At 43.1% G+C, this 16,907-nt stretch overlaps 1 protein-coding gene across 2 annotated transcripts in view; it reads right to left on the bottom strand.

Annotated features, from left to right (window-relative positions):
* Nucleotides 1–16,907, bottom strand: part of LOC122398153 (ABC transporter G family member 22) — a 163,104-nt gene that overhangs the window by 28,501 nt on the left and 117,696 nt on the right. Inside the window, exon 1 of one of the 2 annotated variants that reach the window (XM_043397816.1) lies at nucleotides 9,435–9,511. The exons of the other annotated variant lie outside the window; for it this stretch is intronic. The gene's annotated coding sequence lies outside the window, so the exon portion shown is untranslated. Of the gene's footprint in view, nucleotides 1–9,434; nucleotides 9,512–16,907 lie in introns of those variants that run through there. 2 annotated transcript variants of the gene reach the window in all.

Genomic DNA, 16,907 nt, shown 5'->3' with positions numbered 1-16,907 from the left:
TTGCAACAGTTCCTGACCTCAGCTTTACTTTACGTTAACCTCCCCCTTCCCCTACACAATTGACTGTATTTCAATATATGACGTTACCCACAAGAAAATCGAACGTTGTCCCCAAAGTATGTGTCTCGTCCACCTTGACAAGATCAGTTTCCGGTGAATAGGTTTCCTAGATCAGAGCCAAAACGTAAATTAGCCGAGGTATTTACGCTGATATATCAGCAGCAACGATGCAGAAGGTTGCAGTTGCCGCAACATTCTCAATAAGCAATCGCGACAGATTATTTACAACCTACGGGGCAGCAATGTTGGCTCTGCCGCCGCGTGTCGAGTGATCGATTCCACGTCGAAGTTCATAAATATCCGCGTCGATATGCAGATCTCGGGCGCGTATCGCGCGGAATGCAACACCCGTTGCAACGATCGATCCCTCCCTCCTTCGTGGCATGAATAATTACGTCGCGGAACGACTTCGGAACCGACCGGCCGCGGAACAGAAGTCCGGAATCGGTCGATCCTTCCGCGCTAAGCGGCAGATCGTAAATTTGCAAACGGCAATATGCAAATGTTTAAACGCGAAACGGGCGCGTGCTGCTGCCGCCGCCGTCTCGAAACGGGACGCTTATCGTATCGCGCCGTTAATCGTATCGCAATCGCGTAATTGACGGTAAATTGAGTTATCGGTACCCCGTGCCGCCCGGTACGTTCCGAGAAACTCACCAAAGAATCGCCAAACCCTTTGTCTTTCGACTGCGAATCGCAGAGGGTTGCTGGAAGATAGGATGTTTTCGTTCGAATAGACTTTAAGTAAAAGAGTAGTATCGTTTGGGTATCGTTATTCAAATATCTGAGCCTTTGAATGTTAAAGTTAAAATGTTCGTATGGTTACAAGAGGGATGTGAAATTAGGTGTGAGATTATTCGAGTCGAACGAGCATCGTTAAAGCGTAATTGCCTAAACGAGTCAAAAACAAAGAGAGTCTGCTAACCTTCGGTGTACTTTGAACAAAGTTTTGACCAAGTGCGATTGCAAATCGGTGGGAGAGAATTCGTTCCAGAGGGAGAAACGGGAAAGCAAAAGCGCGATAAAATGGCCGTCGTACGCGTACACCGGCCTCCGCTATCTGATCGTGAAAGCTGAAATACAACCGCCAAATGCTCGTACTTTCTACCGCGCTGCTTATTGCGAGCTACGCGCGATAGCAAAGTGATAAAACGCCGCGCGTACTTCAGAGGGAAAGAAAGAGAGGGGGAGAGAGAGAGAGAGAGAAAAGAGAGAAAAGAGCTGGACGAAGCGGCGTTCCACTTTCCAGGCAAAAGATACCCGCGAAGATAGCTTGCACGGTCCCCGGACGCTTTCCAGCTAGGCGAAAAAATCGAAATGTGCTCGATAGCTCGATTTACGGGCCGATACCACTCGCTGCCACTGTTTGCCCACGGCCTCGCGTCCAAGTTACCCCGACATCGATACTCTCTGCCTCCTCGAGTTCTTTTTCGTGCCGGAGAAACGGAGATCGCATTTTTATCAACCTTTTTACCGAAACTTTTCGCCAAACTGCGCGATTAACCTGTTTACAGAGGCGTTCAAATATTTTCGGAACATAGTTCGAACATTGTCCAGACTCCTGAAAATCTCTGTACAAACTGTCGGAGAACGTACGAAGGATTTTGAATCAATTTTTTTACAGCCTTAAAGGTGAGGACTCCCACGAGAATTGCAATAAGATTTTTGCAACTCCAAACTCTTGAAAATCTCTGTACAAACTATCGGAGAACGTACGAGGGATTTAGACAAATTTCTTTTAGGACCTATTACTATCTTTTGCAGCCTTAATTACAATAATTGGGATTGTAGAGATCGATCCTTTCTAGGTTTAAACGCAAGTGGACATCGAAGACGAGGATCGATCGGGGGAGGGAGTCGAACGGTGGTCGATGAAATCGACGTGCCAGAAATCGAGCGGAATATCGAAATTACGCGCGTGCGCGCTCGCGATTCGGCGAGAATTGAGATAACCTCGTTTTGGGCGCAACGAACGAAACGGGTTTCCTGCAGCCGGCTTTCGTCGCGAGAGATTCGCTGCACGCAGGACTCGTCGATAGAATCGCGATACGAACGGTTTCCACGCCCAATCATCCGCGAAATTGATTTACGATCGACGGGGGATATCAAAATTTTCACTAAGTTTCTCTCGAATCGACGATGAATCACAACTGATAAATTAGAAAACTAGAGTTTCAGAGTTTACACTTGAACCAAAAGAGAAACAGAACTTTTTCAGTTAAAAATTCTTAATTAAGAAAACACAATCGTGCCTTTCCTTTCTTCCGAACTATCGTAATACTTACGAAATTACTGTTAACTCTAATCCTAACGGTGATGGGACTTTGGGTTACATACCCAAGTCAAAGCATCTGTGGGACTTGTAAATTTTTGCAGTAGCATTTTATATACTTCATAAACTAGTGATAGAAAATCGTTACGCGGATAGATAAAATTAATTCTGCAGTTGTAATTCTCGCATTTGTAAAAGCTGCTCGTTTAAGACCGTCTAAGTGGTTTCCTGATATCTGTAGATACAAGTCTATTCATTTTTTTTAAGCATTATAGTAATACCCGATGGAATGTTCCGCGGTAATAACATTTATCAGTTTCATTAAATAAAGTCGAAACGAAAGGATTTAAATGCATATGTATTTTTGTTTACGATGCGAGTGGAACTGCATCGTAACGCCAAAAAAGGACGAAATGAGGGATCGTGTTCTAAACGCAGTTTCGTAATTTCCCAAAAGTTGACAAAACTTTCCGTAACCCTGAACCGACAATAATTTTTCATGCCTCCGTCAAAGAATTCTTTAATTAATTACCCGAGCAACGGTTCACGGTTCGACGATCGCAGAAACATTTTCAACCCAAAATTCCCTCTTACGCGGACGGAGCAGAATTTTCTCCCAAAATTTTGGGCGCAACTGCGCGAAAACGCGAGCTCTCGAAAAAAATTCCCAACGAGACGAGGCGAGCTTTCCCCGCGACGTCGACAAACGAGTTCGAACGATCAAATCAAAACCTCGTCGCCCGAACCGACGCCGTGTGCAAGGAAACGGGCAAAAAGAAAAAAAAACAGAGAGAGAGAGAATTGCACGAAACGGCTGCATATACAGAAAAGAGAAAAAAAAGGAACGAGTGCAGCGTACTCGACCAGAAAAAAAAAGAAATAGCTGCTGGCGCACAGAAACAGGGACGCGAAAACAAAGCGTCGTAATTTTTGGGCAACGACGAGCGCACACACGGGTCCCGATGCTCGTCGAGCCTCTGTTTTCCTCGCTGTTCCGACGCTCGATCGCGATCGAGATCCATCGAGCCAGCGAGGGCCTCGAAACGCCGAATAAGCTCTGGAATTCGATATAAATTCGATTGGAAACTAAATTCTATTCGAGAGCCTAGCCGTAGAAAGGTTTCTCTAATATTATTATCTTATTTTTCTCATTCTACTTCGAGTTGTTACGTGTTTGGGTTAAACAATTCCTCGTTTTTCCTTCCACTTTCCATATTTATGGAATACAGTTTGTTCAATTTTTCGAGAAATTCTGTTTCGTCTGTTTGGAAATATGATTCTCTTATGTGGGAATTTAGACAACGTTCTCCGATGGATCTATTGTACGAAATCCAAAATGACGACGCTTTTCAAATAAAATGGAATCATGTATAGACACAAACAATCGCCTCGATATTTCGTATTAATCGAAGAATTTCAATGTTTAGTTCTATGTTCATATCGGTATGCATCGAAGAGTTATCTTGTTAATTTTGTGTACGAAGGTTTTCACGGTCCGTAAATGAACGAAATCGTAAAAGTTTAACGCCCGATGGTAATCGAATTGCTCGAAAACTTGCGACGAAGTGAATCGCGCCCATCGCTGGCTGCAGCGGTGCAATGCACGGAGGACGGCCGAGTGCAACCAAGTATACGCGTGTCTGTGTGTACGTGAGCTTGTGTGTGTGTTGTGTGTACGTGTAGTGGTAGGTGCACCGGCGCGGAGGAGAGTAAACGCAATAACTGTATCTCTGGTCCAGGGGGTCACTGTTCCACGACTACGAGAGTCCGCTCGACTGTTCTCGGCTTCTTGCCGCACCGTATATACACGGTGTCTCTATAGAATCTTGCGGTTAGCCTCCCCTCTCGCGTTCGAACGTTCGCGATATTTCGACGCTGGCTCGGCTGATTTGTCCCAGTTCTCTCGATCACGACACTAATAATAAAACCGAGATCGGCAGAATTCTTATCTGGATACCCGTTTCGAGTAACGAGTGAAAGATCCAAGTTGAATAAAAATTGGAAATTCAATAATTTCACCGTACGAATTGTTCTCGAATAAAATGTACGGTCTTAAACGAGAGTCTAGTACATTTTTATCGTCACGAGCGCGCCTAAAGGCGAGACAGAGTTGATTTGTCAGCGCCATTAGTCCCAGGGAAACCATTCCGCAATTCCAGTCATTCTCAAGTTCTAATTACAATTTAGACGATCGCAAAAAACCCGATCATAAACGCGCAAACTGGAATAACGAGTATAATTCCGTACACGGGGAACGTAATTACAAAAAATCGCACGAAAGGTAATAAACTATGAATAAAATTTGAATCGCGATTAGAGAGGATCAAATTTCGCGAATTAACATGTTAAGTAATGAAGTATTTTTTATTTCAAATGTATCGCGTGTAATAATTTTTTTTTAATTACAGTGCGTTTGGGTAAATTTTAGTGAAAAGTGTTGCTTTCGAGTGTCTTTTAAAGAGAATATTGGCGTTTAAGGGGTTAATCGGCGGAAACAGTCTTCCCGATTCAAAATTATTTTTTTACTCGCAGGAACGATCCTCTTAGGCATCGATCGATACTCGTTTGCCCTAGTTCGGCCACCCTTGCTTCTCGAAAAGTGAAAACAATCGGATGTCCATGTGTCCCTGGGCACGCCGTTTCCCTTTCACTTCTTACCACGAGACCCATATTACCCCTAGGAAACGCCACCCTTTCCCTTTCGTTTTCCCCGGCGATTTTCCGCCAGACTGAACGGACGCGCGTCAGAAAAGGGAGCAGAACGCGCGAGCAGGAAACCTTTCGTCTCTCTTCTTTTTTTCCGCGATCGGTTTCACGGTGAATTTTTATTACCTCCTACGGGGCGATTCGAAAAGTATTCGTGCGAGAAAACTGGCACGAACCACGGGAGAACGACCAAAAAAATTAATGCAACAAAAATCCCTGAAAAGACGTTTAGCGGCAGATTCGACGATTAATTTAAAAATTGTCATCTAGCTGACGCGGAATGGAATTTAATAATCTACGATGGTACGGCCTTGGAACCGATCAAACCTGAATATTCGCGTCGAAAAACCGGTGTATCGGTCGAGGTCAGCCGGATCACCTGATTCGACACTTGACGAGACGCTCCTTTTTTCTTCCTTTGTCACGCTAAAAATGAAACAGCCGAATCGGGACGCCTCGGACTGCACAATTATCTCCGAACCCGCTGGAACCAACCAGCGAGCGTTGGAGATTCGTACAAATTCCAGAAAGGGAGAAAAAACTGAAAAAAGTCAGCGATAGAGGTGCAGTTGGTCCTCGATTTAGGGAGTTGATTATTTCCACAGCATCTTGTGCAAATCAAATTTTATAGATGCGATGTTTCCACCCAAAAACTATTTCTTTCGCTAGAAGAACGAAATCAACCCCTATGTGAGACTCTTTTAGACAAAGAAAACTGTTTTAACAGTTACTCTTCTAAAATTGCCCTTCGAAACATTCTTCGATAATTTCTGTATTTCAACAAATAGCAAATCGTTAATTTTTCACTCGCTGTCGGAGAATTTAATCTGGACGAGGATTCTCACCGTCAGCGTCCGGGGTGAAAATTTTCGCCCGTTTTGCGCAAATCGACGAGCTCGAGCGTAACAAATTCGCTCACGTGAATTCGCGCGAACGTTTTCCCTGTCGCTTCTCGCCCCACCCTCGTGTCCCGCGCGTTTTCTAACCCCCGGTGGGGTAACCATTCCCCCTTTTTCTTCTTCCTCATTTTCGCTTCCCCACGGTTTACCCGGAATAATGACCCAATAACACAGCTGACCGGGATTTACGTTTACAGCCCGTGAACTGGATCCACACGACGCGCGCGTTAACGAGTTGCCGCGAACAATGTAAAAAGAAAATTAAATTATGCTTGCGCTGACCCTTCTTCTCATTATCCTATCGAATTTTAGCGTGGCACGACCGAGGGGCGGACTGGATATTCCGGACAGAGACGAATAAAACGTGCGAAAAATAAAAACCAGCCTCTGATCGTTATTCTTCGCTGTAGGCTCGGAACAATTTCAGCCACTTTTCATTCGAGATTTGGAACAATTACACTTGTTTGAAATGTAAATACTATGCAAATTGAATCGAAAAAAGTTTCTGTATTCGAAGTTGCAACGTAGAAAATTTACTGTTTCGAAACGTTCGGTAACTGAAAGTCTGTGATTACGTGTTTACAAATACTATTATTATCAATTATTATCAATGCAATTTACGTACGTGTAATAATAATGTTAGGTTCCGTACAATGGAGAACGAGTAATTAGCAATGAGTAGATTAGATTAAATTAACTTGAAATTTTAATAATGGTCATTCTGCGAATCTAGTCTCGAGGTAGACTAGTTCGCGATCGACTCTAGAACGGAACGACCTAACCGATCGCGGTATGGTAATTTCTATTGCGACAGGAGGCAGTGCGTCACTGCAAAGGGGCACCTGATTTGTCCATGGGGAACAGCGTGTATCTTTTAACCCACCGGGAAATTTGACGTTTGCATAAACACGTGGGTTTCGCGTAAGCGCGTGGGAGGCTGCAGTGGGCAGCGACCACGGTGTTCGATGATGCGTCATCCTTATCCGCGTCGAATATTTAATCCCCTTTAGAACGGAACCGATTCGAACGGAATCGGTCGACGAACCTTGCACGAAATTCCCACTGTTTCGCGCTGATTTTTCTTACAATTATTTTCAAGATTGCATCACCGCGCAAAGAGAACTAAACAAAAACAATTAATAAAGAATCAACAATCTTTTAAAGTCTTCACGAAGGCGTTGAACATCCGAATAAAGAGAACACGAACTGAAATTCTTTTTCTTGTTCTACGGCAATCGCTCGAATGATAATTGCAGCGTTATCTCGGCCCAAAGTGAGTCGCGTCGAACAAAGCGGCCTGGCGAGTATTCTTAGCCTCGATAAAAAAAAGAAAAATGAAAGAAAGAAAAGACGAGATGAAAAGTTACGAGTGTCACTACAAATAAATCGCAACCGCGAGACTCATATTTTCTCGCGTCGCGGCTCTTTTTTTTTCTCACGAGACGATCGTGGCGCGCTAACGATACCGCGACGCATTGTTTTATCGACCACACGAAAGAATAAGCGACGAACGATCGCGAGATTTTTTAAAAACGATCGAACGCTAAAATTAACTCTGTACTATAGAATTAGAAAAATTGAATCTGTTTCTCTAGGATGAATATGAATACGCAGGGTGTCTCGTGATCGACGATATAATATGGAATATGATTTTACACTTAAATGTGCATCGAAAACTTAGAACGAATTTTTTTCGTACGAACGTCGGTTTTCCAGAAAATCGAGTTTAAAATTTCACTGGCGCGACTCGCGTGCCCCGAGAAATTTTGAAGTCGATTTTCTTGAGAACGAAGCCTCGTATCGCAAAACTTTATTCTTCCTTTTCGACGTACTTTTGCATCCACGATTACACGCCTGCTCGATATTACTTATGCTTTCAACACCGTGGAGAGTTTTGCGTACACCGTGAATTTTTTCCTGCGAAATTCAAGCAACGTCCAACGTAGCCGAACTTTGACGATTCCCTGTATCTCCTCCCGCGATTATACGCGATAATGCCCGACTATTAGGAGTCGATCGACCAGGAGGGGGGTCGCGGAGAGGGCGAGAAAGAGCAGCGGAAGAGAAGTCTCGAGCCGGACGAGAGGGAAGACGAGATACCGAGGGGAGCGAATGAGTCTCTCGGGAGGGTCGTCGAAGGGGGGAGGGAGGTACAGAAGGAAAGAAAAGGACCGAGAAGGAGGGAGAACGAGTGAAAAACGGGGTGGGGAGGGGCGAGGGAGAAAGAGGAAAGGAGAGAGAATTGCCAAGAATATCTGAGGGCCGATGACCCGTGACACAGTCGTATATATACTTGATATCATTACTCAACGTCCGACTTGCACGCACGCGAGTACACGTGTGGTGGTTCTGGTGGTTGCACCGCGTCGAATGCACCGCCAAACGCAATCAAAGAGCCCCCCGTCATCCCTTTTTCTCTTACGCGGGGTGGATCGACCGGAAATCGACCAGAAGCCGAACCCCGAAAGTTCCTGCGCGTCGAAACGCCGTGCAAATGGAAAAATAATTAATAAAATAATTTCTTGCGGGGGTTGCAACCACCCCTCGACGACTGAAATATCAAATTAAGAGCAAACAATTTTATGCATTTAAACGATGATGTAAGGGAACTTGGAGATTATTTTCTATCGGATATTTTGTGTATTTCATCGTACAATGCGAGTCATCGAAGGGGAAACGTGACAAACGTGAAAAAAAGTGAGACGAAAAAGAGGGACGTTGGGACGCTCGAAACGATCCGACGGTATGGCAATTAGGCGAAAATATTTAATGGCGTAATTACGATTACGACGCGAACCGTTGGTAGGTCGGCCATCAAAGCTGAATATCGTGGAACCGGGTGGAACTCGTCGTGTTCGACGGACGAGAGTCGACCTTGACTGCGGAGGCCATACCCGCCAAAGCAAATATGCTCCCGCGACGCAGACGTCGTTTTATCGTCACAACGTTTGCGTCTTTGTCCTACCAACGTCGTAGAGAGGAGCCTTGGGAATTCGTCGAACCACCCCTGGTGTCTCGAGCTCGTAAAACCTTCGCTGTTACGCCAAGATTAATCGTTAAACGGTCACCCTTTTGCACACTAATGGTAAAAAATGCCGTAAAAACGAGGTAAAGTTTCAGTCATCAACAAGGTTCACAAAAATTGAAATTCCATATGGAAGTTAAATTTGAACATTTTAACCGAATTTAAGACTATGTATCTACAAATCGTGGAATTTTTCGAAATAATTTTCTTTCAGGCTCCAACTGTCGAAAGTAACGAAGATTTCTCGAATAATAACTTTCGGTTTTCCAGCCCTCGTTTTGACCTTAAGTAGACGAAACCACCCCCGAAAGTTTCAGTAATTCCAACTTTCCGATTCTATAAGAAGTTTGAAAGTTGAAAGGTCAAACAATATGGCAGAACAGCTTCTTAACCGTATTTAAGAAGACTTTACGAGGGTTTTCGGTCCCCCTCAACATTTTTCCAAGGAGAATAAATGTCAGAGAATTCGTACCTTCGAACAACGGCGAGAAGTAGCGAGACTGTCGAGGACGAAGCGTAAAAAGCTTTCGTTCGTTTCGCTCCGTCGACGATTCTTACCTGCAATCAGAAAAGGGAACACGAAATTAGGCGATTTGATTCGATTAGATCGCAAAAAAAAGCGAAATACTTCGGAAAGCGAGCGACGCGATTCTATGCGCGGAACGCTGCAAAGGCGAATAAAAATCATGACAATAAAAGCTAAAAATAACAAACGTTCCGACGATAAAAGCTCCGGTTCTCTCCCCTTGACCGTGGCATTTTTTTAAGTTCGCTCTTCGAACGCGACCTTTGTATTCGGGAAACAGCGGAAACTGCACGCCCGTCGAGGCCCGTCGTACTTTAATTAGCGAACACAGAGGCGAAACGACGTTTCCCGTGAATCGAAACGACCGTGGTCCAGTCTCATGGAATTAATTGCGTGTCTAGTTTTTTAATTACGTTCCGACGTTCGTTTCGTGCGCTCAAGAAACTTTAAATTCGTTCGTGTACCTCGTGGATAAACGAAAACAAATTTACGACTGGTAAATAATTTTTTCGTCGACGAGTGGTTACGATAAATTAAGTATTCTTAAACATTCGAATGTTTTTTATTCGAGTCAGTTCGTCGCCTCAAAAATTGAGCACGAAATACGAATACCAGAGACGGAAAACTAGGAGAGAAAGTCGTTAGGGACGATCAGTACACAGGCGTTCAAGATTCATAACGCGAAATAACACAGAAAAACAGAAACGAAAGGCATCAGTTATGCCCGACAACGAGCGGCCATTAAAATCGCGGCGCGTTCGCGCAGCTTCCTCATGGTCATCGTGATAGATCGCGAAGAAGAATCATCGTATCTAGGCTGAAAACTAGCCCATCGTTTACAGGCCGTTTCAAGTTGCGTTTAAAAATTATTTCGTATTATTAGAAAATAATTGAAAGACTAACCCCCACAGAAAATTATTTTCAATCTTACGATTATGTGTGCTGCATCATTAGTAGCTTTAATTGCCGTGCGGTATTAAATAATGTGGAGTGATTCAATATGTGTAACAGAAACGTCATGATTATTAATTACGGTTGGATAAGAGACGTAAAAAGATTCACGAAAAATAAAAGGCAGTTGTGTAATTATCGAAGTTGATACATTGCAACGCGTTATTTTTATTTTCTGAAACAGGGGAAGGGAAGATTTATAGAGTTTGGAAAATACTGTTCGTAAGAAAACAATGATAGATGGGATAGTAGGATTAATGAACGTATTTTTGAAATTTCTATTGGTCATTTTGAAGCGTCCTGTAGACGTGTTCCCGATGGGCGCAGTCTCTGATTGCTGTCGCGTTTTCCGTAGTTTTATTCTACTGGCTTTCGAGCGTCGTTACGATCACCGGTACGAAAAATGCTCGACACTCGTTACTGTCGTTTTCCTTTCCTCGTACCGTTCCTCTCGCCCCTGAAGAATCTTTGCCTCCACGTTCCATGAACTGGGCGTATTCAACAAGGATATTGATTTTCTTCAATTTTAGAAAATCAGTTTTAGGTCGGAAATTGCACGTCGAACGAAAATGTAGTAGAATTCCCTTTGCTCGAACGATTTATCGACGGATCAACGTATTTCTCCCAACGCTATGTCTCTAAAGGCGACTTAAAATACTCGTTAATGACGTTCCTAATAAAATTTGTAGATTCAGAGGCTTCGATAAATTTCTAGAAATCATATTGATAAATTAAAGTTGAATCACACTTGTCGGGTGCTGTAGTATTAATTTAAAGAAATCATTCGTCATAAATGTCATCCAAGAGGGAGGGTACAAGTCTTGCTACCCTTCGAAGAAGACCCCATTTCGTTTAACTCCATTTTACCAGTGATCCTATCGACGATCGCGCAAAATGTCGCCGCCGGACAATCGGCTCTTATCGTTGTTTTCGTCCCGTCCTTTTCGTTCCGATCGTCGCGTCGGGGCAAACACGATTCCGGTTTAAGCAGCACGCGATACTTCGTGTCTCGAGAATCGATTCTCGATAAGGGAGCATCGACGAATAACCGTTCGAGCGACGTTCGATTCTATCGCTGTCCGGCGGGTCGTCGCACGGAAAGTCGATCGCAGGACAGTTTCACCGTCCGGGAAAAATCCTCTCCTCTCTCTCTCTCTCTCTCTCTCTCCTCTAACCTTCCCCACCCTCGTGAAAATCTCTCTTCGCCCTCCTCCAATTTCCCCTTTCATCAGCCAGCGTGCGTCCGCCTACTCCGACTCGTTTAATGCTCTTTTTGCGGGTCTACGTACAGGAGATCGTCGGGAAGAATGTAAATAAGTGTAGGAAGAGCAACGAGCGTGAAACCGTAAGATGGAACTATGTATATTACGCTCGAAAAACTCTGTCCTCCGAACGCGTGGATGTCTTATTGGTTAAAATAGTTGCAACAAGATTTTCAGTCCGCAACGTCTCTATTAAAATATTTTATATAGCTCGACCAGTTGATAAAAACCCCTGTGGTGGGAAAACCTTGGTCCAGTTTTACGGAATTTCCATCAGCTTCCTGATCGTTTTCTTATTATTTTAATTCAGGTCCCAGAACCTCGTATTCTTCTTTTTTTATCTAATTTATGGCCTGCATTAACGACGTCGAAGAGGCAAAGGATAGAAAACATCGGCCTTTCAATTCAAACAATTTTCAAGATACTAAAACGTTCCGAGTCCCTATTCTTTCGCAATCGAACGCCAGTTCTTGTCATCCGTTTATAGTCTTACTTTTTTTAAACAGTATCAAATGGCACACGATAACTATGCAATTCTGCGTCTCGTTGCTCGAACCCCACCCCGTCGTTCGCTTCACCTCGTTCGGGCCACTCCCACAGACAATGGTGGGGGATATTTCCTATCTCGAGCTGCGTACATGCTCAATTCATAACTCATTTTATACATTGCAATCTATATAAGATGGTTACCAGGATCGAGAAATAATTTCCTTTCGATCTAAAAAAAAATTTTTATTTCCTACTCGAGAATAAAATAGTCCCAAATACTAAATATCGATAACTTCCAGTTCTGTCAAAATAAAAAAAAAAAGAAAACCGATGGAATAAAGAGGAATCCAAAAAATCGTTTTGTAGCGTCCAGCTCTCGGTGTACGGAATAATAGTTCTCCCGAGCCGGGTAGAGAAATAACCCGTTGAAAACAAGCTCTGTCCGATAAACGTTCCAATAAAGAGCCGCTCGAAGCAAACAGTGCCATAAATAAAAACGGACTTGCCGGCGACTGCAACAATCTCTTCGTCTCTTTCGCTCGAGACGCGGCTCGGTTTTCCCGCGGCGAACAAAGGACACGCGCCAAGGGGTTAAAAAAAAAGGAAGCAAATCGAAATCGCTCCGATAATATTGGACGACCGCGCGACACGCACACGGACGCGTAATGCAACGCGCGCGCCCGTACGTGAACACGTATGCAACGAGTGTGCAACGCTGCACCGTCGGTTGTTTTCCAACGTGCCGTTGACCCCATCGCGCCTCCATCCGTTCAATTGTATGTGTGTAACGCGTTCGTCGGTGTGTGTAAACAACAATGGTTACTTCCTCGATGGAGAAAACGAATTGTTAACGGATATACGACTGCGCGACGCCGATAAGAGCTACAGAGACACGACGCTCGGATCGACTGTCGTAGAAATCTGCCCTTTTCCTTCCCGAATTCGTGATTAGAAAAACGTAGCCTGAGTTACGGTAGTTAGTGTAATGTTAGAAATAGGAGTATGTTCGTCAAATTTGTCTGCAGTTGAATATTCAAGATTATTTTAGCGCTATTCGAATATTTTATTCCGGCGTCGAGTAATACTTTCATTCGCATCGACGATATCGTTACAGATAACGCACAACCTTACGACCCTATTTTTCAATACAGGTCCTCGTTAGATGTAACAAACATTTCTATCGCATAACGCCGCGCGATACTGAAAGATTTATTATATAAAAGAAAAAGTTAAACGTGTACCGTGTATCTATTGTTCGAATAAAAGTAGCTTGTCGCGTCGAGTATCGACAGTGATTGACGCGAACATAATTTAAATAACGATAGAAACCTGGGATCTTGGAGTAAGAATAGCAGATAAAAATGAAAATTTCGATGGGCTAATGCGAACATAACTCTTGGAGATTTCAATGCGTGGGAATAGTGTCATTATAATGCGAATAAAAACACTGGAGGGCGGTTAAAATAATAAATAATAAAAACTATCATAAATTGGTGAAATTGAACTGAAAATTTGAGGTCACAAAATCATCGATATAAAAATAAGGAAAAGCTGTTGATAGAAAAATCGTGAGAGTAAATTGGCGTGCAAGTGCAGCTAATTTTAAGATACAAAATCAGGAAAGTAATGGCTGAGCTGCAAGGCGTGGTGCTTAATTAAATGAAACTCCTCTTGGAGGGGGAAAAATTCAATCTGGAACGCGTACTTCGAATCACTATGCTCTACGATCCGTGCATAAGTGTGTCTCGCGAGTCGGCTCAATTAAAGCGATGATAAACAAGTCCGCGAGTTTACAATGTGAAAGGAAGCATCCGCGAAGTTTCTCTCCGGCCTTAATAGCCAGGATAATTGGAAATTAAGGACGCTGTCTTATCGAGCGGAGCTGCAGGCGCCGAGCGTCGCCGAGCCGATAAACTGCGCCCTGATCGGGCAAATAAACACGACGCCGGGGGTGGCTTTTTCGATGTTTCGTTTCAGAATCTTTTCAATGCTTCCTCCAAGAAATGAAAATATTCTTAAGAACATATTTTAACAAAATATTAAATCGAGTATATAGCCCACAATGCACATAAAGTTTGAATGTATTTGGAGAAATATTCTGTTCCATTTTCGAACAGAATTGCACGAGCCTACATTTGTTATAATATTTCTATATGACAACACGCGTAGTTATGCTACTTTACAACGTTGAAAATACTCTGAGATTCGTCGACTACATTGCATCGAACTCATTAATTTCCAGACGCGTAATTGCAGTTCTGGATGTCGATTATATACAATGCACGGGGATCGTTAAATCGAGGATTGACATCTGGTTGCGCGTACTCGTGTTCTGGTGTTCGTGGAAACGCATAAATTAGGGGTAAAGACGCATTTTTCGACGGACAGCGAACCGTGGAAATCGATTATCCGGTTGTTTTAATTCTAGAACCGGTTCCGTCGACGCGGTTCGCTGAATGTTAAAATGTGTTTCGTGCTTGAAGGCGAAACGAGGAAAATGACGGAAAAAGCACCCTGACAATTAGCGAGAAAACGAACGAGGGGAAAAAGGAAACCGAGAAACGATTTTCTAAATTTAATCGCGCGAATGTTTACTCCCGAACCCCCGATGCATTATCGATTCGAACTCCGACGTTTCTCTAATTTTATTTTCGTTACCTTTTTCCTTAACAAAGGCTACAAGATTATTTTGTGTATTAAATTTACCGTGACTTGCGTTACGGTGAATATTTTTACTTGGACAAAGGAATACCCAACGTCTTGCGGTAACTTTAGCTCGTTTTGTTTGTTCCAATTTGACTAGCACAGCTCGTCGGTTACAGCATAATATATCGATAATAAACGGTCAACCATTAAAATGTATTTATAAATTGCTTGTACTGTTGAGACGAACTTTCTACCGCGATAAAACCGACGAGAAATTTCACTCGCGAGCGTCGATACGTCAAACTCGATTGAAAAAAATTGAGGATTTTTAAAGCGCTCAGGGGGGAAAACAGCGAAAAGTTCCCCGCGCAATTTATTGGAAAAACAAACGAGTTTCATATAAAATTGTCCGCACCCGGCGTCGATCCAAGTTTGCATCGCCGATAGGTCGACGACCAACCGCCTCGCGAAATGCGGAGAAAATATCTGAACGCGTGAAAGTTTGTTTCTAATCGCGGATGTTCGCGGAGATGCAGTTTTTAAGCGCGATTCGCGATGCAGCGCTTTCTATCGTTTTCCTTTTAGAATTCGCAGAAGCGACGCTGGTGGAAAACAGGGTCTCGCGACCGTTTAACCCTTTTCCCCGAGCTTTTTCCACGCTTAAGCTCCTGACAAACGAATGTCTTTAAAAGCACTCCGAACCAGAACTCGAAATACGCGTCAAATTTTTTTTAAGATGAACATTCGAACGTTCAGTTCTTTTTCTTAAGTTTCCTTTCGTTTAAAATATTCCTATTTTTATGAATAGTAAGTAAACACTGAGTAAAAGCAAATATTTTTCACTGTTTCCAGCTGGGGGGGAAAAATTCGATCGAGTAAATTTTGTAGAGTTTTTATTAAAGATTACGAATTGTTTTGACCACCGGATAGTGTCTAGTATCGACTCGAATAGGATTGCAATGTTTGACAAATTGTGATTCGAGTCACGCGTTGCACCGTTTACGATCGACGAAGAATAACTACTTTCAGCTTTTCTTGGCAGATCGATGTATCAACATCGTCGACAAATCCATGGTCTTTATTGCGCCGCGAATCGTAGAAATGGAATTCTGCAACCGCTAAAGCAATCCAGATCCACGGACAGCTCTGTTTGATAACAATATCTCGTTTCCGGTCGGCGCCTCAATTACGTCGCAACATTGTGCGCACGTTTCAAGTTTATAGAACAGAGAACATTGTCTTAAGCACAGAGACCCCGTCGAACGTTCCTCTTGCTGATATAATTATTATCGAACTATCGTTCGCTGTCATTCAACTCGCTCGATACTCGTAACGCAATTATCAAAGATATAATGGAACGGATGAAAATATCCCGTATCGGTCGCCAGCGATCGAATCAATAAACTCGAGCGCCAGAAATTAATCGATATTAATTGGCAATTCCTCAAGAACGTTCGGGGCAAAATTTCTCGAGTCTAAATCAAGAATGTTCTACGAGCTTATCTATCATTCAGCGAAACTTCTCGGAAGTCGATCGATCTTGCAAGCTTGCACCTCGCGAATCCAGGACAATTTCATTTTATTTATTCTTATAAATTTTTTTTGGAGAAGCTTTCGAATTATCTCTTGTAATAATGGAATTTCTGCCTATTATTGTCCGTACTTATTTTCTTCTGTGGCGCAGAATTAATTTCAAATTTAAATGAGACCTAGACTTGGCCTAGGTCGAGCACAGACTTAACATAGACTTAGCATAGACCCAACACAGACGTTACTTAGATGTAATCCAGATCTAGCACAGATCTAACCGAGACCTAGCGCGGATTAAACTCAGACGTGATCCAATTTGTTCCCCCAGTTTCAATCCTCGAATCAAATTCCACAGATTCATCTTCTCCGCGAAATTCTGCATACCGTTACTCTCATTCGTATTACTCGACTTGCAATTACCTATATTTTGTACTACATATAATTTTATTCTTCCATTACTCGAGGACTGCAAACTCAAAATTAAATTTTCAATTTCTGCTTTCCCAACAAATAACTTTTACCAATAAATTCGAGAGTAACG

Source organism: Colletes gigas, unplaced genomic scaffold (genome assembly GCF_013123115.1).
Source record: "Colletes gigas isolate AHSC1104 unplaced genomic scaffold, ASM1312311v1 Colletes_gigas_Sc00011, whole genome shotgun sequence".
In the NCBI taxonomy this organism is placed as follows: domain Eukaryota; kingdom Metazoa; phylum Arthropoda; class Insecta; order Hymenoptera; family Colletidae; genus Colletes; species Colletes gigas.
This window is presented reverse-complemented; position numbering and strand designations above follow the sequence as displayed.